The sequence below is a fragment of the Bos grunniens genome, chromosome 22, assembly GCF_055505025.1.
Source record: "Bos grunniens cultivar Pamir isolate PY7600 chromosome 22, Bosgru_T2T1.0, whole genome shotgun sequence".
In the NCBI taxonomy this organism is placed as follows: domain Eukaryota; kingdom Metazoa; phylum Chordata; class Mammalia; order Artiodactyla; family Bovidae; genus Bos; species Bos grunniens.
Window position 1 is genome coordinate 34,726,865 of NC_141186.1, and position 25,296 is coordinate 34,752,160.

A 25,296-nucleotide genomic window follows, 5' to 3' on the forward strand; every position below is an offset into this window, starting at 1 on the left:
AAGTATGATAAAAGGGAGTTTGATGGGTTTTTGTGACCTTTTCATTCAGAGTCCTATTTTCCACTGGAAAACTAAGAAAATTATATCTTAAAAGCCTGGGAAATTTTTTTTCTCCAATTTGTCCTCATTTTGGTAGCAAATTTGAAGGAAAACTAAGAATTATGTTTTTGACCTTTTCTTCTGGTTAATGGGATATTTTTTTTTAGCCCATATCATGTTGGCAAAAGAATTCCACACTTTTGCTTCCACAGTTCATAGGCGTTAGAGTATGACATGGATGTGACATTTAAGGTTTAACACCTTGCATATTAATACAGGGGGGAGTCAGAAAGCGATATCCTGAGGGCAAAGCAAGACTTCTGTTTTTCTTCAAATGTTCATCCTGTTTTGCCCTCATCTCGGAGGGGATTATACCACCTGAATAGGTGCAGGCAGATATGCCTTGCAACTCAGCCACAGCTCTGAGAAAGAGTTTAAATAACATTTTCTACAGAATCCTCATACTTGCAGTTAATATTTTGGATTACTTAAAAAAAAATTTAATCATGAACTTGTTCCACTTATTTTTTTGGTATATGTTGCCATAACAACTGGAATCACATTATGTTCATAAGTAACTCTGCAGAATCGCATGAATTGCACTACCAGTGAGTAAATCAATTATAACTTTATCCACCCCCCCAAAAAATGTTTTAGTTATTCACTCCATGTTCCATGCCACCCTTAGCTGAATTTGTTGTTTAAGTGTCTTGTTTTGATTTTTTTTTTTTTTTTGGTGATGGTGGTAATATTTTAATTGATAACCAGAAATAGAAAGTCACCTCTTGGAAAGCTTTTAGGGAGATGGTCACCAGGAGATTGATAGAAGATAAAGAGGTCATAAAACAACTGGAAATTGATAAAACTGGTAGAGATCAAGTCTGTGCTCTGATCATTAGTAGCCTGGTCTCATTAAAAGAACTTACTGTCCTTATTCAGGCATATAAATTTCTCCCCTTTTCAGACATTTAACTGTTTGGGTCCGTATTCTATCTGTGTGTTACAGAGCATAGAGAAAAGAGATTGACTAGTTGAAAATGAAAGTAGGAAAATGAAATCCCTATACTAGAACTCTCTTCCCCTAAGAAGGCTTCTTTTCAGTCATGTTAAGGGGAGCAGTATCTATTGTGTTTGTTAAAATGGCCATATCCGTTACTCAGGTTAAGGCTGAAATCCTAGTCATATCTACCAAAAAAAAAAAAAAAAAAAAACCACCGTGTTGTCAGAGAGTGGTGTAGTCATCAAAAGCACCTGTTCCATTTTACCTCTAAAGACTGTCACTCTATCAGTGGTTATCACTCCCAAGATCATTGCAAAGAGAACCTATTCACAATTTAAATGCCTGTGGGAGTGCATTTAAATTCTTGAAGATTTAAGCTCCTTGTACGAAAAAGTCATACTAGAAGGCTCCTATTATATTCTAAAAGGAGCTAATGCCTCTTTCCCATTTCCTTTTTCTCTGTTCCTGCCAGCTCCTAGGTGCATGAAGTTCTTCTAACTTTTACAAGGTAACATGATGAGTTATTATAACAACCACAGTAATAGCCACAAAGACCTCAATGCTAATTACTGTCTTTTCTTTGGGGAGACTGTAGACTATCAGAAAGGAATAAGACATTTAACTTCTTGTCTCTGATATGAGAATGCATTGTTGGGTTTTCAGGAAAATTAAGTCATCCCTCTGTCTTTCTCCTGTCTCTGTCTGTCTTTCTCTCTCTTTGTCTCCCTCCCTTCCTCTCTCTCTCATACACGCACGCATGCACGCACGCACACACACACAACATACTTAACGCAAACTCAGATATGAGGGAAATAGCTTTTGTGTTTTAGTCCCGAAAGAAGAGTAGACTAGATTACTTCAAAGTTGGAGGGTATGGCTACACATTAGAAATTCAAGGATGAACAGGGTTGAGTGTCCTGGCTCGGAACATGGCTTCTGCAGGAAAAAGGAATAATGGGTTTCTGGAGTGTCCAGGAAGTGGTTGGGTCACCAAGTTCCACATATTTGTGAACAGCTGCAAACGTCTCCATGCTTGCATGCTTGAGGGAGCAGAGTTACTCACCTGTAAATCACTATAAATGTTTGGATAGGGAGTATTTAGGTGACCATCATGGTACACCAAGGCCAGAGGTCTTTTTCCAAGTTCTGTAGGTTGCATCAGCCTCCTGAGATACTGCAAGAACCATGGACACCTATATAATGATTAGAGAACATAGTCAGATTTAATGAGTTGAAATGTGGTTTTGGGGCTTTTGTTTTTTTTTTTTTTTTTTTTGCACCCAAGTGTAGGATATAAATTTATACCAATTTACAGAAATAGTTGCTAGAAGAGTGTAGTTCAGTAAGATGTCACTTCTTTGGTCAAATTCTCCCCTACATCACATCACAAAGTTATTGCTTTGGCTTCTGCTTCACACTTTGCTCTTAAATGTCTTATAGGCTTTACACTAGAGTTTAGAGTTTACCTATATGCATCTCTCCTCCCCCCAGCCCTGAATTCCATAATGTAAGTGCTTTTAAAAGCAACCAACGTATACCATTCAAGATAGACCTGGATTATGCTGAGGTAATAAATGACCCTAAATCTAATAACTTTTTTAAAACATTGATTTCTTGGGTACATTTTCTGTCCATCATGGGTTAGCTAGAGTCTCTCCTCCACACTGTCATTGTTCTCATTCAGGGACCCAGGCTGGCAGGGCAAACATGATCTGAAGCATTGTGTACTGGTTGAGGAGGGGGTTGGCAGGGAGAAGAAAATCATGGCAAAGCACACAGTAGCTTATGAACCTTTGATGTAGCAACGATGCATATCACTGCTGTCATTTCATTGGCTAAATCTTTTGTTACCATCTGCCAGAGTGTTTGTAAAATGTTTTAATGACTGCATTTGTATTCACTTTGCCTGGCACAGAGTAGATGTTTAATAAATGCTTGATGAATGAATAAATAAGCAAGTAAATGGTTATATACATTTCCTGTATATAAATTTGTTTGATATGTATAAACTACTTTGAATAATGTAAATTGACATACATTGAGGTCATCATTTCTCTCTATCCCTTCACAATGTAGAATCATCATCATTGTAGTGATCATGATCTCTGGAGCATTGTATGCCAGATGTTAAGTCAAATGCTTTACAGACTCACTCATCATAACCATTCTCTAAGATATGTATTATTATTTTTCATGTTTCATAATTGATGAAATTAAGGTGCAGAGATGTTATCGTTTACCCAGAGTTACATAGAGGGTAAGTGATGGAGTCAAGTTTAAGTCCAGATCTAAAGCCCATGTTTTTACCATTTTCATATGTCCCTCCCAGAACTCCCCTTCTTAATATTTTAATAGACTACATAATCCTCATTCCAAACACACCCTAAAAAGGACATTTATTGCTGTCATTCAATAGGTAAATATGAAGTCAGTCAATATTAATACAAGGGCTATGAAGGGAGTTTCAGATCCAAATTGTCCAAAACTATCTTATGCTGTTTGATATTTTGCACTTGTTTTTTTGCTCTTTGATACTGTGGCTACCAAGTATAAACCCTGAGGTGTCCACTGTAAAAAAATCCTTAAAATGAATAAAATATTCTTAATTTTTAATCCTTAAAATAAATAAAAATCTACATTTATTATCTGGAGCAGTTAAGGGTTTTTGGCGTGCTCTCTAATCACTGTGAAACTATGAAAACTGAGCTAGCTTTCTGCCTGTTGGAGAATCATGTTGGCTCTAAAGACTCCCTAAAAGTAATGATTACTCTGCCCTCTAGTGGAAGAAATATCTGCCTCTGTCCTTGGTTCTGAAATATCAGTTGCCCATAAGTCACAGCTGTTTCTCATTATTTGGGACCTGAAGAGGGATTCTGGTCTGAGCTGTACCACCGTCAAGAGTTCCTTGTTTCTTTTTTCTATCTTCATATATAGTAGAGCTTATCTCATGTAACATTTAAAGTTTTTTCATTTTTATTACACTTGTTATTTTGATCTAGGAAGTTGGGAACACATAAGCCTTTCTCTATGCATTCTGATCCTAATGTTTAAATCTAATAAAAATATGGAATGATTATATGCAAAGGGACTAATTTTAGAATAGTAGTTAAAAATACAAGCTATGGAATCGGTCTGACCATTTCTAAGTCTGAGCTCTACCATTTACAAACTGGGAAACTTTTGGAGGTGTCTAACTTCTACTAACTTCCAGTTAGTTAGATGACTAACTAACTGGAAAAGACCCTGATGCTGGGAAAGATTGAAGGCAGGAGGAGAAGGGGATGACAGAGGATGAGATGGTTGGATGGCATCACCGACTCTATGGACATGAGTTTGAGCAAGCTCTGGGAGTTGGTGATGGACACGGAAGCCTGGTGTGCTGCAGTCCATGGGGTCTCAGAGAGTCAGATATGACTCAGTGACTGAACTGAACTGAGGTGAACTTCTCTGAGCCTCAGTTTTCTCATCCCTAAAATGAAAATGTTGCTGAACTTAGAGAGTCATGGGAAAAATGAAATGAAATAGTGCTTATAAATGTTCAGCATAGACCTTAGCTCCCAGTTAAGTAATAGTTGATAACTGTTTCTTTTGTTCTGAGGAAGCTATTATTATTTTTGTTAGTCTTATTATAATTTCTGCCAGTCATGAAACTGATTTTAAATAAAACCTGTCAAAAGTTTACTTACTATAATATTTTGAGGAGGAACTCAGAAATGTTAACTATCTATTTTCTCATTCTTCACCCCATTGTTAAATAAGATATGCAGTATACAGAATAGCCAAATCACAGTATCTCAGCTGTTTACCACCCAGAAATTCCAATTTCATTTATGCTTTTATTTATTATAGAAGGTTGGTTAAATGATTCTTGCAGGAGTGTGTGCCTCCTACAATATTGTTCTTCACTCTTAGCCCATGAACTTTTAAAAAGGATTCAGTTACACAAAAAATTTCTATCAAGGAAACTTACCTGCCTTTTGTCTGAAACAAAAACGAATATTATGTAGCTTAGCATGGTTTTCTCCCTCTTAATTATGAGGTAATACATAGTCTAGGTTCATATAGTCAAGGCAATGGTCTATCCAGTAATTATGTACTATTGTGAGAGCTGGACCATAAAGAAAGCTAAGCACTGAAGAACTGATGCTTTAGAACTCTGGTGCTACAGAAGACTCTTGAGAATCCCTTGGACCACAAGGAGATCAAACTGGTCAATTTTAAAGGAAATAAACCCTTAATACTCATTGAAAGGACTGATGCTGAAGCTGAAGCTCCAATACTTTGGCCCCCTGATGGAACAACCAACTCATTAGAAAAGACCATGATGCTGGGAAAGATTGAAAGCAGAGGAGAAGAGGGTGACAGAGGATGAGATGGTTGGATGGCATCACTGACATAATGGACATGAACTTGGGCAAACACCAAGGGATGGTGAGGGGCAAGGAGACCTGGCATGCTGCAGTCCATGCGGTTGAAGAGTCAGAGATGACTTGGTGACTGAACAACAATAACAATATATAGTCAAATTCATTTTCTAACAGGAGTAATGAGTTCATTTCAAATACCTAATACTGGTATTTCACACAATCTTTATTTTATTTTTATCGATAATTGGTTTATTCTGCCTTTCCATGCACAGCCAACTGAACATTTCTTTATAATTTATAATTCTTTCAGACAGTTTGTTTTGCCCGAAATTCTGTCAACTGCCATAAATATTTTAATGTAGAGGGATTATGTATTCTCGACATATGCATAAATCATAATTTCAGTTAGCTTAATAGATGGGGAAACAATGGAAACAGTGGAAGACTGTATTTTTCTGGGTTCCAAAATCACTGCAGATGGTGACTGCAGCCATGAAATTAAAAGATATGTATTCCTTGGACGAAAAGCTATGACCAACCTAGAGAGCATATTAAAAAACAGAGACATTACTTTACCAACAAAGGTCTGTCAAGTCAAAGCTCTTGTTTTTCCAGTAGTCATATATGGATGTGAGAGCTGAACTATAAAGAAAACTGAGCACCGAAGAATTGATGCTTTTGAACTTTGGTGTTGGAGAAGACTCTTGAGAGTCCCTTGGACTGCAAGGAGATCCAACCAGTGAATCCTAAAGGAAATCAGTCCTGAATATTCATTGGAAGGACTGATGCTGAAGCTGAAGCTCCAATACTTTGTCCACCTGATGCAAAAAAACTGACTGGTTGGAAAAGACCCCGGTGCTGGGAAAGACTGAAGGTGGGAGGAGAAGGGGACAGCAGAGGATAAGATCATCGGATGGCATCACCAATATGATGGACATGATTTTGAGTAGGCTCCAGAAGTTGGTAGTGGACAGGGAAGCCTGGCGTGCTGCAGTCCATGGAGTCGGACACGTCTGAACAACTGAACTGACTGACTGAGAAAATTAGGTTATCATGGTTCCCTCAATGTTTTCTCCTTCATGGACATTTACAATGTATAGCAGGGACACTCAGCAGAAGCCTTCTGGTGGGCTAAAGAACTTGGGTTGAGGCTCAGAATGTGTACACTTTTTTCTGATTAGCTGAATCTGGACAAGGTGTATGGTTTTCCTGATCTTTTTCCCTTATCTGTGAGAAAGAGTGGTAGTAATGATTAAATAAGCTCTAAATTAAAGGAAGCTGTTATATATTAATAGTAAGCATTCAACGAGTATAAGCTGTGCTAGTGCCTGTAATGACACAATAATAATAACTACTAGTATTATTACCATTATAACTAGTATCTTTCCCTGATCATCTTGTTTTAAACTGCAAGACAAGCAAACAGAAGAAAATGACACTCCTTATCTTCCCATTTTAATTTTTCTCTGTAGAATTTATCAGCATCATACATACTATGTTTCCCTCATTTGTATTAATTTTTCACCTCCCCTCCCAGGTTGTAGACAGATATTTTTATTGTTTTAATTATATTTTTGTTTTACTTTCTTCCATATTCTCAGCACCTAGTAATGCCTTGTATGTAGTAAGTTCTTAATAAATACTCAAGTGAATCTGTGATCTGAACAGTCTGTTGGGGTATACTTGCTTATGGCTGGATTAGTCACTCCACAAATAATCCTGATTCCTATATTGTCCCTACCATGAACGAATGAACAGCTCATCATGGGTAATTACTGCAGTAGTATTTTCTGGGAGGCAGGATTGTTTAACCCACAATCTAACATTGATAAGAAAGAGATTAGTTAGCACTTCCCACTGTACCATGGAGTGAGAATGCAGATAATTCATCATAGAGCCAACCTGAGCATAATTATTTGTCACAACTGCAAATATCAACTGTGAGTTTCCAAGAGGGGTTTCAATATTCTCCTTTAAAAAATAGTGTAAATTTTAGGCACTTGACGGAGGAAAGAAGTTCTTACCATGTGACCAGGCTCTGTGTCCTAGAGGTAGAAGGCGTGAAGGACAAATCGTTCAGCTATTTGAGTCACACATCCGTCTGTTACAAAACCCCAGTAGATGGTAAAGTTCATCATTATTACATCTTGTTTATCATCTAATTCCTGCTGATCTTGTCTTGCAAGTTTTTTCACTATTCTGCCTACTACTACTACTAAGTCGCTTCAGTCGTGTCCGACTCTGTGCGACCCCATAGACAGCAGCCCACCAGGCTCCCCCGTCCCTGGAATTCTCCAGCAAGAACACTGGAGTGGGTTGCCATTTCCTTCTCAGGTGCATAAAAGTGAAAAGTGAAAGTGAAGTTGCTGAGTCGTGTCTGACTCCTAGGGACCCCATGGACTGCAGCCCACCAGGCTCCTCCGTCCATGGGATTTTCCAGGCAAGAGTACTGGAGTGGGGTGCCATTGCCTTCTCCGACTATTCTGCCTAGCAATGGCCATTCTTTTATATCAGAGTTGTAATGATTCTCTTCATCTATAACTTCAAATAAAGCTCTGACCATATGATACAGAACTCTTATCCACAACCTTGTTCAGCTGGGCACCTGGGTCTAACTCCTAGCTCCACCATTTACCATCTGTCCCTCAATCCTAAGTTGCTTCAGTTGTGTGCAACTCTTTGCCACCCTGTGGGTCACAGACTAACAGGCTCCCCTGTCCATGGGATTTTCCAGTCAGGAATACTGGAGTGGGTTGCCATTTCCTCCTCCAGGGGACCTTCCCAACCTAAGGATCGAACCAGCATCTCTTAGGTCTCCTGCACTGACAGGCAGGTTCTTTACCACTAGTAAAGAACTAGTAGGTGTCTGTAATTTAATTACTTCTATTAGACTTCATTTATCTGGAAAATGAGACTGAGGAGCAGCCTTAACTCAGTTATGAAGGCAGCTGTGAAGATGACATGAAATAAACCACTTAAAGTGCCAAGCACATAATAAATGCTCAGTAAATATTAGTAGTTACTATATATCCCTCATTTGGCATGGCATCACTTTTAGAGGTCCTGGGAATTATCACTTGATTCTTTGCAAAACTATGAAACATTATGTCTTTGGTGCCTCTCGTCAATGTTCTTTTTCTTGTCACTGAAGTTATTTTCCTACCACTCAGTTCAGTTCAGTCGCTCAGTCGTGTCCGACTCTTTGCGACCCCATGAATTGCAGCACGCCAGGCCTCCCTGTCCATCACCAACTCCCGGAGTTCACTCAAACTCATGTCCATCGAGTCTGTGATGCCATCCACTCATCTCATCCTCTGTTGTCCCCTTCTCCTCCTTCCCCCAATCCCTCCCAGCATCAGGGTCTTTTCCAATGAGTCAACTCTTCTCATGAGGTGGCCAAAGTACTGGAGTTTCAGCTTTAGCATCATTCCTTCCAAAGAAATCCCAGGGCTGATCTCCTTCAGAATGGACTGGTTGGATCTCCTTGCAGTCCAAGGGACTCCCAAGAGTCTTCTCCAACACCACAGTTCAAAAGCATCCATTCTTCAGCACTCAGCCTTCTTCACAGTCCAACTCTCACATCCATACATGACCACAGGAAAAACCATAGCCTTGACTAGACGAACCTTTGTTGGCAAAGTAATGTCTCTGCTTTTGAATATGCTATCTAGGTTGGTCATAACTTTCCTTCCAAGGAGTAAACGTCTTTTAATCTCATGGCTGTAGTCACCATCTGCAGTGATTTTGGATGTGATCCTACCACTCACTTCCCCTCAAAAGACAAGTGATGGAAAAGCACACTTCATGCTTATTAGTACTTTAGTTTGTAAAATGGGCCTGAATTGTTTGTAAAACAAAAACTAGGGTTATATGGTTTCTATAGTGTAGTGGTTATCACATCTGCCTAACAAAAACTAGGGTTATAAGATGTCATTTTCAAATTTTTTCTCTCTTTTGTCTAAAAATGAATATTAGCTAAGTCAGTATGGTTTTTCTCTCTGTCCTAATTGGGTCCAGCCTCAGGGAGATCCTCTTTATACAGGGAAGATTCAAGTGTTATCTATGACACATAAGAAATACTGCAAAGAGTAAGACCTTTAAGAAGCTAGAAAAATGATATATATATGCCTGCATCCCAGTTTCCAAATTCTAAAGTCACTTTCTAAATTCATTTAGTCGAACTGTTCCAGGCATGTGTGAGAAGTTTTGTAGAAACTGCTTATATAGAAAGCAAATTTTGGGATTTTGGTCTCATCAGAAATATATTTGAAGACAATAGGTACAAATAAAGGGGTAAACTCAGTCATTGTTTAAGTTGGAACTCACAGGCTCATGGAGAAATCTAAATTATTTTTGAAAAGTTCTTTTGAAAGGAATGATTAGCTGTGAGGCCCAAAACAGCAGTTGTATTTACTGTAGCTCTTGGTGCCCTGCCATGAGCCCGAGCCCCCAAGTGCCACTGACCATAAGCATAAGCTCCCATAAATCAGCCAGGTAATTATAGCTGAAGATTTTACTTAGAAATGAACAAACTGAGTCTAAAGGAAATGGTTTCTCAACAATTGAAAAATCAGTTGTAACAAAAACATTCAATAAGTTTATACTTGATGACAATACCAGCCAGGAAATCTTAAGTACGTTGAAAAGAAAAGGCACATTAATAAAGTCAGCTCTTGGTAGCCAAAGGTCAGGATTTAAATTGGAGAAAGCACTTTGGGAATTTTCTTTTTGTTTTGTTTTGTTTAAGGGGATCGGTCTTCTGTTTTTCTTCTTTGAGATAGTCTAGATAAGAGCAAGATTGAACTCTAGTGGTGAAAAGCTGAAACTACAAGCTATTTTAAAATCCTACATATGAAATAATCCTGGAGAAGGAAAGGACAACCCACTCTAGAATTCTTGCCTGGAAAGTTCCATGGACATGGACAGAGGAGCCTGGCGGGCTACCGTCCATGGGGTCAAAAAAACTGGACACGACTACACATGCACGCACATATGAAATAGTAGCCCTGGAATTTTGTACCTAAATAAAGAGGTTCAGGAGGCTACAAGCCTGAGCAACAGCAGCAGACTTGATCCTAAAAGAAAAGTCTGTTTGAAAGTACCCAGGTTTCCTCCCATATGGTGGGACTGTTATGGCTATGTCAAGGCAGCACACTGTTCTAGGGCAAATGCCAAGGGACGGTATTTTTAGATTTCTCAAAAGCAACCACTGAGTATATACCGAATATATATGAATCTACAAGGATAGCATTCATGAAGTAATGTGCTGAAAATAAAGTTTATTAAGAATTCCTTAAGTCAACCTTGACTGTAACCACGTTAATAAGGAATAGGACCAGCCTAAGTTTCATTCAGTCCACAAACATGAATTAAGCTCCTTCTCTGAGCGCTGTTTTGAGGACAGCAAGAGGTGTTAGGCAAGTGTCTTGTTTCCCTGGGTGGAAGATAATAGAGGTATAGAGAACTTGCACAGCTAGGTCTGCCAGACGAAAAAGACTCCTGAGACTGCTGTGAATAGCTCCCACTACATCCCGTGAAATTGCCATCCCTTAGAATTGTGTACTTCAGAGTCTGTATGTGCTTGCCCTCATCTTTGCACAATATCATGCTGTGTCTGAATATCTGGCTCCAACTTGAAGCTGAGAGTCTATGCAGATTTCATCCAGGAAGTAGATCTATATTTATGAAATCTGTATGTTATTCAGAAACAAGAGTCATTTTCTCTGATTGGTTGGTTGATTATTTGTTGTCCTTTCAAGTTTGAGTGTACTGGTCAACAGCTCAGACTTATTGCTGAGGTTGCCATAGGAGAGGATTTCCCAAAGAAATTCAGTTAAAAAAAAAAAAAGGCGTTGCATGTGTATTAGTGAACCAGTCTAAAAAAGGAAGTTGTTATTGTTGTTGTTTGAATTGCCAAGTCATGTCTGACTCTTTGCAATCCCATGGGCTGTAGCACGCCAGGCTCCTCTGCCCTCTACTATCTCCCAGAGTTTGCACAAACTCATGTCCATTGAGTTGGTGATGCCATCCAACCATCTCATCCTCTGTCCCCTTCACCTCCTGCCATCAGTCTTTCCCAGAATTGAGATCTTTTCCAGTGAGTCAGTTCTTTGCATCAGGTGGCCAAAGTATTGGAGCTTCAGTTTCAACATCAGTCCTTCCAATGAATATTCAGGGTTGATTTCCTTTAGGATTGGAGATGGGGGTATATTTTATTTTGTGACAAAATATTAGGACAGAGTATACCTAGCCTCAGGGATAACTGGACTTAGAGACTTAAAGGACGAATGGGTAGTATTTACTTTCTCCTTCTTTCTTTCTCTACATCTCAAATGCAGATCTGTGTCTAAACTGTTTTCTTTCTTGCTACACACAAGCTTTCTCATGTAACAAAAAGTATAGAACAGGCTACTTAAAAGTTATAGCACTGAATTCATGACCTAAAATACAAGGGATGTCTGTCTCTAAGTTTCGGCCTTTAATTCTTGCAGATGTCCTGATTGGCCTGGCCTGGTTCATAGGCCCACCCTTTAGACAAATCATGAGCCACTGTAGTTGGTTCAGCATGGATCATATGCCTGCCTACCACAGTGCCCAGATACACAAAGTCTATATCAGAAGAAGCTGGGGTGAAATTATTGCATGTCAAGTGACTCCCAACTACGGAGTTCTTTGCAAAATGATTTCTTTGCCAGTATATATTTAAGACATTTTAAAATAAGACTAATCCAGTTCATTTACTGCAGGACTGCTTAGAACATTCTGCATGGTAATGGGAAGAGTGCTTCTCCATGAAATGGATACAGAATGCAGCATTTTTTAATCTTTTTTGTGCACATGACACTTTCAACAATGACTTGTGCAGGACAAATATTCACTCAAGCACTCTTTGGGAAGTAGAACTCCATAGAAACAATACTCATAACATATATAGACTGTTTTTACTGACAAATATGTTTTGCCGTCCTGGATTTCTGTCCCTTGTAACTAGGTTGATTAACAGAGCTTTTCTGGTTTGTATTTCACATTTTTGCATTCATTTAGCAAATGTTTACCAGTAATCTAGACATGATTCTAGGTGCTTGGGATATTAATGAATAAAACAAATAATCATGGGCATGGATATTAATGAATAAAACAAATAATCATGGGCCCTTGTAGAATTGTATTCTAATAAGAAACTACAGAAAATAGATATGTTGAGTAATGATAAATGCTTCAAAGGAAAATAAATCTGAGTATTGGAAAAGAGAATAAAGGGGGCACTGGATTAGGTAGGCTCGCCATGGGCAGTCTAAGAGGGTGAAATTGAGCACAGGCTTTCCTGCAAGACAGGAGCCACTACTGAAACACCAGGAGAGTATCATCTCTGGCTAGTGGGTGCAAAGGCTCTGGAAAGAAAAGATCCAGTTTGCTTGGGGAAAAGAAAGAAGGCCACGGATCAAGAAAGTTAAGAAACATTACTATTACCATGTAGTGGGGAAGGTGTGAAAAACTTGGGTGAAGGAGTAATTCTGAGCTGCTGAACTTTGCTAGGAAAACCAAGCCAGTAGCTTTGGGAAGCATTTTTAGAGGTGTGTTATAGGAAAGAAGCAGTTAAGGGACTGTGGTGGTTTGGGTAGAGTGGACTTAAGCTAGGGCAGTGCTTGTGGAAATAGTAAGGAGATCATTCAGCCTCATGTTACTAGGTTGGTGTTTTATAAACAAGCTTCAAGGGAAGGAAAGGGAAGGATTAGGAAGTATCTTTCTTTGGCCAACTTTTCTATTTATCCCCATTCTCCATGTTCCAAATCCCTACCTTGCACAGGCCATCAAATGAGAAGAAAAGCTAAATTGATCCTCGCAACAAAGAACAGAGAGAGAAGGGGGAAAGCTACTAAATTTGAGGTTAGAGAAAATTGAAGGGAGGAGTGGGAGCAGAGTTTTATGTTTTTTAGCTTAATTGCCTAAAATGGCAGCCACTAGACACATGTGGCTATTTATTAATAAATTTAAATTAATTTAAATAAAATTAAATTAAAAGTTCATTTTCTTAATCACATGTCACCTTCAGTGACCACATTGGTTAGTGGCTACCATATTGAACAGCTCAGCTCTAAAGGGGCTTCCCTGATAGTTCAGTTGGTAAAGAATTTGCCTGCAATGCAGGAGACCCTGCTTTGATTCTTAGGTGGGGAAGATCCTCTAAAGAAGGGATAGGCTACCCACTCCAGTATTCTTGGGCTTCCCTTGTGGCTCAGCTGGTGAAGAATCCTCCTGCAATGTGGGAGACCTGAGTTGGATCCCTGGGTTGGGAAGATCCCCTGGAGAAGGGAAAGCCTACCAACTCCAGTATTCTGGCCTGGAGAATTCCCTGGACTGTATGTATAGTCCATGGGGTCACAAAGAGTCAGACACCACTGAGCGACTTTCACTTTCACTTTCAGCTCTAAAGCATATAATTCCACCCCTGGCTAATTTTCTGTTACTGACTTAAGAACTCATTCATTTTTACTGAAAAGTGTGTCATTATATGAATAATGCAGTTTGGAAAATTATATAGTTTGGATATATAAACTGTGTTTTCTCCATTCACCTATTGAAGGACATCTTGGTTGCTTTCAGTTTGTGGTGTTTAGAAATAAAGCAACTAAAAACACTCACATGCTGGGTTTTTTGTGGACATGCATTTTCATATTACTTTGGTAAATACTAAGAAGCATGATTGTTGGAACATATAGTAAGCCTATTTTAGCTTTGCAAGAAACTGCAAAACACCTCCAAAGTGACTATACTATTTTGCATTCACCTCCACATTGAGTGAGACTTTCTATTGCTCTGTATCTTTTCTAGAACTAACGAATATATATGGAATTTAGAAAGATGGTAACAATAACCCTGTGTACGAGACAGCAAAAGAGACACTGATGTATAGATCAGGCTTATGGACTTTGTGGGAGAGGGAGAGGGTGGGGAGATTTGGGAGAATAGCAGTGAAACATGTATAATATCATGTATGAAATGAGTCGCCAGTCCAGGTTCGATGCACAATACTGGATGCTTGGGGCTGGTGCACTGGGACGACCCAGAGGGAGGGTATGGGGAGGGAGGAGGGAGGAGGGTTCAGGATGGGGAACACAGGTATACCTGTGGCGGATTCATTTTGATATTTGGCAAAACTAATACAATGTTGTAAAGTTTAAAAATAAAATAAAATTTAAAAAAAGAAAAAAATGAAAAAAAAAAAGAATAAAATTTTTGTCATTTTAATAGATAATTTAGTGATATCTCATTGTTATTTTAATTTGCATTTCCATAGTAATAAATGATATTTTAAATATTTTCATGTGTTTATTTGTAATCTGTATTTCTTCCTTAGTGAGGGGTCTATTCAAATCTTTGGCCCACTTTCTCTCTGGGTTTCTCATTTTCTTATTTTTGAATTTTAATATACATATGTATATAGATACAAGTCCAACCTTAGGTATACATTTTGCAAATATTGTCCCCAAGTATGCGACTTATCTTTTCATTCTATTAACTGTGTCTCTTGTAGAACAGAAGTTATTAATTTTAATACAATCAGTGGGTCACTTTTTCTTCAATGTACTGTGTTTGGGTGCTGTATCTAAAGAGAACCAGCATGCTGTTATCTTTACTCTGTTAAATTACCTTTGCATCTTTGTTGAAATCAATTGATTACATTTGTGTAGGTCTTCTTGATAGATCTTGATCTGTGTCTACTTTTTGCCAATACCATGTTGTCTTGGTTTCTATAACTTTATAGTAAATCAGGAATTGTGAATCTTCCAGTTTTATTCTTCTTCAATATTGTTTTGACTGTTCTAGGTCTTTTTCATATATCCTTTAAAATCACTTTGTCAGTATATGCAGAATTTATTGCTTGGATTTTTCTTGGAATTATGTTGAATCTATAGATCAAGTTGGGAAGTATTACCCTGTTAATAATATTGAGTCTTCTAAGCCAATAACATGGAGTATCTATTTGTATTGTTTTTCATCCTATAAATCCCAAAAATATTTTGTTAATTTATACCATATATTTGTCTTTGTGTGTATGCATGTGTTGTGAAACTGTGATTTTTTAAAAAATTTTAAATTCCAAAAGTTCAGTGTAGGCATATAAGGTAACAGTTGCCTTTGTGTCTTGACATTTTATCATACAACCCTTGCTATACTTCCGTATTAGTTCATTAATTTTTGTTGATTCTTTAATATTGTCTGTGTAGATAATTATGCCATCCATAAATAAAGGAAACTTTATTTCTTCCCTTCCAATCTGTATATATTTTCTTTCTTTTTTTTGAAATTTATTTAGCTGTGCTGGTTCTTCATTGCTGAGCATGGGCTTTCTCTAGCTGCAGTGAGCAGGGGTTACTCTTTGTTGCAGTGTGCAGGCTTCTGAGCCTGGGGGGCTACACCCCGTGGGGCTGCGAAGAGTCAGATATGACTGAAATGACTAAACACAGCACTCTCGTTGTGGAGCACAGGCTCTCGGCACTGGGGTTTAGTAGCTGTGGCACTCGGGCCTGGGCTTAGTTACTCTGGGGCATTTGAGATCTTCCTGGATCAGGGATTGAAACCATGTACTCTGTGTTGGCAGGAGGATTCTTAACCACTGGACCACAAGGGGAGCCCTACATTTTTTTTTATTAAGCTAGCAAAGACTTTCAGCATAACATTGACTAGGAGGGCTGAGCCAGGATATCCTTGCTTTGTTTCTAACCTTAGAGGGAAAGTGTACAATCTCTATGAGGCATGGTGTACAGTCTCTCCTAAGCAGCTTTTTTATAGCTGTTACTGATTAAGTTGAAGAAGTTGCTTTTAATTCCTAGTTTACTGAGAGTTATTTTATGATGACTTGATCTTTGATTTTGTCTAATGCTTTTTCAGCATCAACTGATACGACCATATCTTTCTTCTTTAATGGTTACATTAACTAATTTTCATATGTTGAGCCAGCTTTGCATACTTTGAATAAATCTGACTTGATTTATGACTTTTATACAAGTATATTTGTACCTGTATGTATTTATAAATATGTATTTGATTTGTAATATTTTGTTGAGGATCCTGCATCTAACTTCATGAGAGATACTGATCTGTAGTTTTCCTTTCTCAGTGTGTTTACCTTGTTTGATATTAGAGCAGAACTAGACGCAGTACATTTCAGAAGTGTTTCCTCTGCTTCTGTTTTCTGAAAGATATGAGATTATAGAGAATTGGTATAATTTCTACATCAAATGTTTGGTTGAATTTACTAGTAAACACCTGGATCTAGTTTTCTTTCTTTAGAAGGCTATGAATTATTTATTCAAGTTACTTAATAGATATAGGGTTATTCTGGTTATATGTTTGTCTGTGTGCATTTTGGTGGTTTGTATCTTTTGAGAAATTGGACTGTTTCATCAAAGTTAACAAATGTGTGGGTGTAGAGCTGGTTCATAGCATTTCTTTATTGTTTTATAAATGTCCAGGAGGTCAGTAGCGATGTACCTTTTCTCATCTCTGACGTTGTAGTTTGTGTCTTCTCTCCTCTTTTTTTCTTAGTTAGCCTGTCTAGAGTTTTATCAATTTTATTGATTTTTTTCTAAGAACTGGCTTTTAATTTCATTGATTTTCTCTATTGTTTTGTGTTTTCACTTTCACTGATTTTTTCTCTAATTTTTATCATTTCTTTTTTTTTTTTTTCTGCTTGCTTTAGATTTAAACTGCACTCCTTTCTGTGGTTTTCTATGTGAGAGCTTTGGGTTAACAATGTTAGATTCTCCTATTCAAATACATGCATTTAATGCTAAAATTTCTCTCTGAGAACAATGTCGACATGTATCCCACATGTTTTCATAAATTGTAATTTTCATTTTGATTCAGTTCAAAATAGTTTTGAGATTCTCTTGAAACTTTTTCTTTGACCTATGATTGATTTTTAAATGTACTGTTTAAAACACAGAGTTACAGAGAATAGAGTAGTGGTTACCAGAGGGAAAGAAGTCAAAGGCTGGGGGAGTGAAGGATAAAAGGGATCAACTGTATAGTGACAGATGGAAAATAGAATTTTGGTGGTGAGCACGTTGCTTGGTATATAGAAATAGAAATGCAGTGTTGTACACATGAAACTTATATAACATTATAAATCCATGCTACCTCAATAGAAAAATAAAAGTGTGTTAACTTTCAGATATTTGGGGATTTTTCAGATTATCTCCCTGTTGTTGATTCCTAGTTTAATTTCATTGTTGTCTAAGGATGTATTTTGTATAAATTCTGTTATTTTGAATTTGTGAAGATGTGTTTTGTGACACAGAATGTGGTTTGTCTTGGTGAATTTTCCATGTGTGCTTGAGAAAGCTGTATATTGTGCTGTTGTTGGATAGATTATTGTATGAGTATCAGTTAGACCAAGATTATTGATGTTTCAGACGGTCTCTGTCCTCATAAGTTTCTGCCTCCTTGGTCTGTCACTGACAAACAGAGGTTTTGGAGTTTCCTGCTGAAATGGTGGATTTATCTATTTTTCCTTAGATTTCTTTTTGCTTTTTTCCTCATACATTTTGTTGCTCTCTTTGTAGATGCCTAAACATTTAAGATTGTCACTTTTGGAGGGAGGAATTTTCCATTTTATAATTATGTAACACCCCTCTTTATCCCTGATAATTGTTCTTGTACTCAAGTATTGTTGTTCAGTCACTAACTCATGTCCAACTCTTTGTGAACCCATGGACTGTAGCACATAAGGCTTCTCTTTTGTTGGGATTTCCCAGGCAAGAATACTGGAGTGGGTTGCCATTTCCTTCTTCAGGGCACCTCCCTGACCCAAGGATCGAATTTGCGAATTTGCGTCTTCTGCATTAGGAGGCAGATTCTTTACAACTAAGCCACCAGAGAAGCGTATGCTTGGTCTGAGATTAGTCTAACCATTATGGCTTCCTTTTGATTAGTAGTAATTCTGTGGTTTTCTCCACCTCTTTTCTTTTAACCTGAGTCTATAAAATAGGTATCTAATAAACCACATGTAGTTGCAATGTGTTTTTATATCTATAGTCACAATCTCTGGGTCCCCCCCCCCAGTTTCACTGGTAAATAATTGCCATATATCATTTTAAATTTTGTAAATTTAAAGTATACAGCATGATGGTTTGATTTAAATATATTGTGAAAAAATCAGGTTTAGTTAACATCCCTCATCTCATATAGATACAATAAAAAAAAAAGGAATACAAAAGAATAACAGCAATGTCATGAGAACTTGTGGTGACTTGAAAACTCTTAGGATTTACTCCCCAAACAAAATAATCTCTTTTTAATTGATGCTTATGGACCACTCACACTTAAAATAATTATTGCTATGGTTGAATTAATATTTACCCCATATCTGCTTTATATTCATTGAACTTATTCTTTGTTTTTCCCTTCTGTTTTTCTGCCTTTTTTGTTGTTGTGTTAATTGAGCATTTTTTATAATTGTTTTCTCTTCTCTCTTGGAATGTGAACTATACTTCTTTTTAAAATTTTAAATGGTTGCCTTAAATTTACAGTATACATTTTTAGTGAATGTAAGTCTGCTTTCAAATAACATGATACCATGTTGCCTATAGTGTAGGTAAATAATAAAAGAGACAATATTATCAAGTATTTCACTTATCTATCTGCTATAAGCACCCAATACAGTGTTGCTATTATTACCCTGAACACACAATTATCTTTTAGAACAAATAAAAAAGATGAAAGGTAAAATATTTTATTTTGCCTTAATATATTCTTTGTCTAATGCTACCTATTTTTTACAGAGTTCCAGTTTTCTGACCTACATCATTTTTATGCTACCTGAAGAAGTTTTTTTTGACAGTGCTTTCAGGAACAGATCTTCTGGTGAGTTCCTTTAGTTTTTGTTTATATGATAAAATATTCCTCTACTGATAAAGGATAATTGCACTGGATATAGAATTCTAAATTGGTGTTCTGTTTTGTTTTGGTTTTTTACTGTCAACATTGTATTCATCTTCTCTAACTGCCATCAGTAAATGTCATAGATCAGTGGGTTGAACAACAGTAGTTTATTTTCTCACAGCTCTGGAGGCTGCAAGTCTAAGAACAAGGTTCTGGCCAATTTAGTTGCTGATGAGGGTTCTCTTCATGGTTTGCACATGACCACCTTCTCTCTGTATCTTACATGATCTTTCCTTGGTGTATACACTTCAAGAGGAGGGAAGAAAGAGTTAAAGGAAGAGGGAAAGAGAGAGGGAGGAGAGAATTAGAGACAGCATGAAACGTGAGTGAGTAAAAGTGATCTGATGCCTCTTTTTATAGGACACTAATCCCACCACATCAGGTCCCCACCCTTATGACTTCATGTAACCTTAATTACTTCCTTAGAGGCCCCATCTCCAAATACAGCCTCACTGGTGGTTAAGCCTTCAACATAAGAGTTTCGGTGAAACACATTCAGTTTATAACATATCCTTTAAGTATTTCACTACACCCTCTTCTTGTTTGCCTGTTTTCTGATGAAACATCTACAGTAATTCTTATCTTGTTCCTCTGTAGGCAAGTTTTTTCCTCTCTCTTTGGTTTCTTTTGAGATTTTTCTCTTTAACTTCCTGCAGTTTAAATATGATATGCCTATTTGTGAAGTTTGTAGGGGGTTTATGTTTCTTTGGAGAAGGAAATGGCAACCCACTCCAGTATTCTTGCCTGGAGAATCCCATGGACAGAGTAGTTTGGTGGGCTACAGTCCACGGTCACAAAGAGTCAGACACGACGAGCGACTTCACTTTCACTTCGCTTTATGTTTCTTGTTTGTTTTTTTTTTTTTTTATCTTTACCTTGCTCTGTAACCTCTGAGCTACCTGGATCTCTAATATTGTATCTGTCTTTAAAAAGTTTTCAACCATTATTACTTCAAATATTTTTTTCCTCTGTCTCTTTTTTTTCCTTCTAGCACTACAAATGCACATATAAATTTTGCAGTTGTCCTATACTTGTTAGACACTAGGTTTTCTTTTCCTTCTCTTTCTCTCTCTCTCTCTTTCTCTCTGTATTTGGGAACATTTGGGAACTTTCTCTTGACCTATCTTCAGTGTCACTGAATTTTTTGTCACTTTGTAGGAGACATTATTTCTGTACAGTGTTTTTGATTTCTAGCATTTCCTTTTGGTTCTTTCTTAGAATTTCCATTTCTGTTATTATGGTACACATATTTTCTTGCATATTGTCTACTTTCCCATTAAAGCCCATAACTCCTTACTCATAGTTATTTTATATTCCTGTTTGATTATTTCAACATGCATGTCAGACATGAGTCTGGTTTTGGGACTTTATTTGTCCCCTCAGTTCAGTTCAGTCACTCAGTCGTGTCTGACTCTGGGACCCCATGAATCGCAGCACACCAGGCCTCCCTGTCCATCACCAACTCCTGGAGTTAACCCAAACTCATGTGCATTGAGTCAGTGATGCCATCCAGCCATCTCATCCTCTGTCGTCCCCTTCTCCTCCTGCCCCCAATCCCTCCCAGCATCAGAGTCTTTTCCAATGAGTCAACTCTTCGCATGAGATGGCCAAAGTACTGGAGTTTCAGCTTTAGCATCATTCCTTCCAAAGAAATCCCAGGGCTGATCTCCTTCAGAATGGACTGGTTGGATCTCCTTGCAATCCAAGGGACTCACAAGAGTCTTCTCCAACACCACAGTTCAAAAGCATCAATTCTTAGGTACTCAGATTTCTTCACAGTCCAACTCTCACATCCATACATGACCACAGAAAAAACCATAGCCTTGACTAGACGGACCTTTGTTGGCAAAGTAGTATCTCTGCTTTTTAATATGCTGTCTAGATTGGTCATAACTTTCCTTCCAAGGAGTAAGCATCTAATTTCTGGCCGCAATCACCATCTGCAGTGATTTTGGAGCCCAAAAATATAAAGTCTGACACTGTTTCCACTGTTTCCCGATCTATTTCCCATGAAGTGATGGGACCAGATGCCATGATCTTCGTTTTCTGAATGTTGAGCTTTAAGCCAACTTTTTCAGTCTCCTCTTTCACTTTCATCAAGACACTTTTGAGTTCCTCTTCACTTTCTGCCATAAGGGTGGTGTCATCCGCATATCTGAGGTTATTGATATTTCTCCTGGCAATCTTGATTCCAGCTTGTGTTTCTTCCAGCCCAGCATTTCTCATGATGTACTCTGCATAGAAGTTAAATAAGCAGGGTGACAATATACAGCCTTGACGTACTCCTTTTCCTATTTGGAACCAGTCTGTTGTTCCATGTCCAGTTCTAACTGTTACTTCCTGACCTGCATATAGGTTTCTCAAGAGGCAGGTCAGGTGCTCTGGTATTCCCATCTCTTTCAGAATTTTCCAACAGTTTATTGTGATCCATACAGTCAAAGACGTTGGCATAGTCAATAAAGCAGACTCAGACTATGGTATTTGGGGTTCATTTTTTAATTTTTTAGTTTACCTTTTGAAATGCCTTACAGTTTTTTTTATTGAAAGCTATATTGTATCAGATAATAGGAATGAGTACAAAATGCCAGCAAATTTGGAAAACTCAGCAGTGGCCACAGGACTGGAAAAGGTCAGTTTTCATTCCAATCCCAAAGAAAGGCAATGCCAAAGAATGCTCAAACTACCGCACAATTGCACTCATCTCACACGCTAGTAAAGTAATGCTCAAAATTCTCCAAGCCAGACTTCAGCAATATGTGAACCGTGAACTTCCTGATGTTCAAGCTGGTTTTAGAAAAGGCAGAGGAACCAGAGACCAAATTGCCAACATCCGCTGGATCATGGAAAAAGCAAGAGAGTTCCAAAAAAACATCTATTTCTGCTTTATTGACTATGCCAAAGCCTTTGACTGTGTGGATCACAATAAACTGTGGAAAATTCTGAGAGATGGGAATACCAGAACACCTGATCTTCCTCTTGAGAAATTTGTATGCAGGTCAGGAAGCAACAGTTAGAACTGGACATGGAACAACAGACTGGTTCCAAATAGGAAAAGGAGTACGTCAAGGCTGTATATTGTCACCCTGCTTATTTAACTTCTGTGCAGAGTATATCATGATAAACTCTGGGCTGGAAGAAGCACAAGCTGGAATCAAGATTGCCGGGAGAAATATCAATAACCTCAGATATGCAGATGACACCACCCTTATGGCAGAAAGTGAAGAGGAACCCAAAAGCCTCTTGATGAAAGTGAAAGTGGAGAGTGAAAAAGTTGGCTTAAAGCTCAACATTCAGAAAACGAAGATCATGGCATCCGGTCCCATCACTTCATGGCAAATAGATGGGGAAACAGTGGAAACAGTGTCAGACTTTATTTTTCTGGGCTCCAAAATCACTACAGATGGTGACTGCAGCCATGAAATTAAAAGACGCTTACTCCTTGGAAGGAAAGTTAGGACCAACCTAGATAGCATATTCAAAAGCAGAGACATTACTTTGCCAACAAAGGTTCGTCTAGTCAAGGCTATGGTTTTTCCTGTGGTCATGTGTGGATGTGAGAGTTGGACTGTGAAGAAGGCTGAGCGCCGAAGAATTGATGCTTTTGAACTGTGGTATTGGAGAAAACTCTTGAGGGTCCCTTGAACTGCAAGGAGATCCAACCAGTCCATTCTGAAGGAGATCAGCCCTGGGATTTCTTTGGAAGGAATGATGCTAAAGCTGAAACTCCAGTACTTTGGCCACCTCATGCGAAGAGTTGACTCATTGGAAAAGACTCTGATGCTGGGAGGGATTGGGGGCAGGAGGAGAAGGGGACGACAGAGGATGAGATGGCTGGATGGCATCACTGACTCGATGGACGTGAGTCTCAGTGAACTCCAGGAGTTGGTGATGGATGGGGAGGCCTGGCGTGCTGCGATTCATGGGGTTGCAAAGAGTCAGACACGACTGAGCGACTGATCTGATCTGATGTGAGGATTTATGTTACTCTGGCCAGGAATTAGTCTGTCTGCTGTACCTACTGATGTACCTACAGATGCCAGAAGCTTCAGATTGTTCTAGTGTCCTTGTTTGAGTCTCCCCTCTTGACTTTGGATTTTCCTAAGTTTACCTACTCAGAAAGATTCTGTGTATCACAATACTTGAAAATATTATCCACTGCCCTTATACCAGAACTGTTAATGTGGTGATAAGATGTGGGGAGAGGAAGTATTCTATAACCTTCTGATTAAATCTCCATGCTTTAGTGGTCCAGTGACTTGGTTGTTGCTTTCACTTGTTTGTCTCCTATGGTATAACTTTTTGCCTCCTGTCTCCTACTTCCTTCAATGGTTGAAATGTTTCCGGTCTGTTTCCTTAAAGCCTGACCAAAATTGATTTTTTATTTCCTCTTAGATGAGACAGGAAGGCTAAAGAGGGTTGAGAAAAAAGTCCTTATCCCAACTAGGGTAAGACTCTAGCAAATCTTTTCCTTTGGATTAGAGACCTTTACTTGTTATGTGGAAGGCTCTGGGCATATGTCACAAAGATTATTCTTCTACTCCTTCCAGAGCCACCAGATATCTTTCTTGGATCTTCACTGTGAGAATCTGGTAGATTCCTAGATGCAAAAGCCAAGAAAGCCTTTGGGCCTCCTAAGACTGGCACCCAGGAGTTTCTTGCTCTCATGCTGGTCTGCACTCAGCCTCCAAGAACTCGTCACACTTTCTGTTGAAATGTTCTTCCCAGTTCATGGCTCCAGCAGTAGCCCTGTCTCCCCATATTTTGTGGTGACAGTTTGACTTGCAACTTCAATACTCTAATGGGCCCAGCAAAAAAAAAAAAAAAAGAAATCACTGGTTTTCTGCTTGTCCATATTTTTCCTGTTGTAATAACAAGAGTATTGATTCCCAAGTTATCTGCGTGTCTCAGCTGAAACCAGGAATGATAGTATAGACCTAAACACAGTCCTTGTAAGCTGTTACAGATCTGCAACGAATTTTTATAGCATGGAAGAGACATTCTAGGGTCCTCATCCCTTCTGTGGCCTCTGTCCAATTTGAAATAAACTCCTGGAAGTGGAAACAAAGCTGTTTCATCCATCCTTTTGTGCTCCAGTTAACAATCAGCCACTCAGGAAAGGGACTGTATTGCCTTTCCTTTCCAGTCTGAAGGTTGTAACCCTGAGGTTACACAGATGGTTGTTTACCTGAGTCCCCAGCAAGTGGCTTCTGTGACTCATTGACTGTCCTCTGTACTTCCTTACACAGAAGACTGAGCGAATATATGTTCATGTGATGTTCTGAGACTCTCCTGTTGTTTAACAAGGTAGTTAGCCCCAAGCAGTGTTCTCTTCGCCTCCAAATAGATTCTGGAGAAACCTTGGCCCTGACTCTGACAGTGACAGACACCTAATTCAAAACCGTCCTGGACTTGCTTTGTGCTTAGTTGCTGTTTCTGTGGAGCGGAGATACATTTGGGGGGCTGCTTCTCATTAGCTTGTATTTCACATATTCAGAAGTTACAAGGTCATTACCACAGGAGGTGGAATCACACACAGTCACTTCATCTATAAAAGCAGTCTCCACGGAACACAGGCATGTGGGGCCTTGTCGTGTGTATTAGCTGAGGAGGGGCATTTTTTACCTGCAAAAAGCCGCAGGGATTGCATAACCAAGAGCAGACATAAAACACAGAATCTCAGTGCTGTATATAAAATGGAAAGAAAGCCACAAGAGAAAAATAGGATTCATCACTGATGCTGCGCTCTAAGTTGTCTGGATAGTTTATGATCCTTCATTAGTTATTCTTCACAGCACACTTAAGGGACAAAGTATTGGGTTCATTCAGAGGAAGGAGTATAAACTTTGAATCAGACATTTTAGCCTTTCCGATGCCTCTTCCATCCCACCCTGCAAGAATCCCTGGAAGGTTGTAACCCTCAAATGATGGGAGAGCCCAGATTAA

At 38.5% G+C, this 25,296-nt stretch overlaps 1 long non-coding RNA gene across 1 annotated transcript in view; it reads left to right on the forward strand.

Annotated features, from left to right (window-relative positions):
• The window catches only part of LOC147348278 (uncharacterized), a 184,709-nt gene that overhangs the window by 68,294 nt on the left and 91,119 nt on the right, over window positions 1–25,296 (forward strand). Inside the window, exon 2 of the long non-coding RNA XR_015151331.1 lies at window positions 19,194–19,275. This is a non-coding gene — a long non-coding RNA (uncharacterized LOC147348278). The remainder of the gene's footprint in view (window positions 1–19,193; window positions 19,276–25,296) is intronic.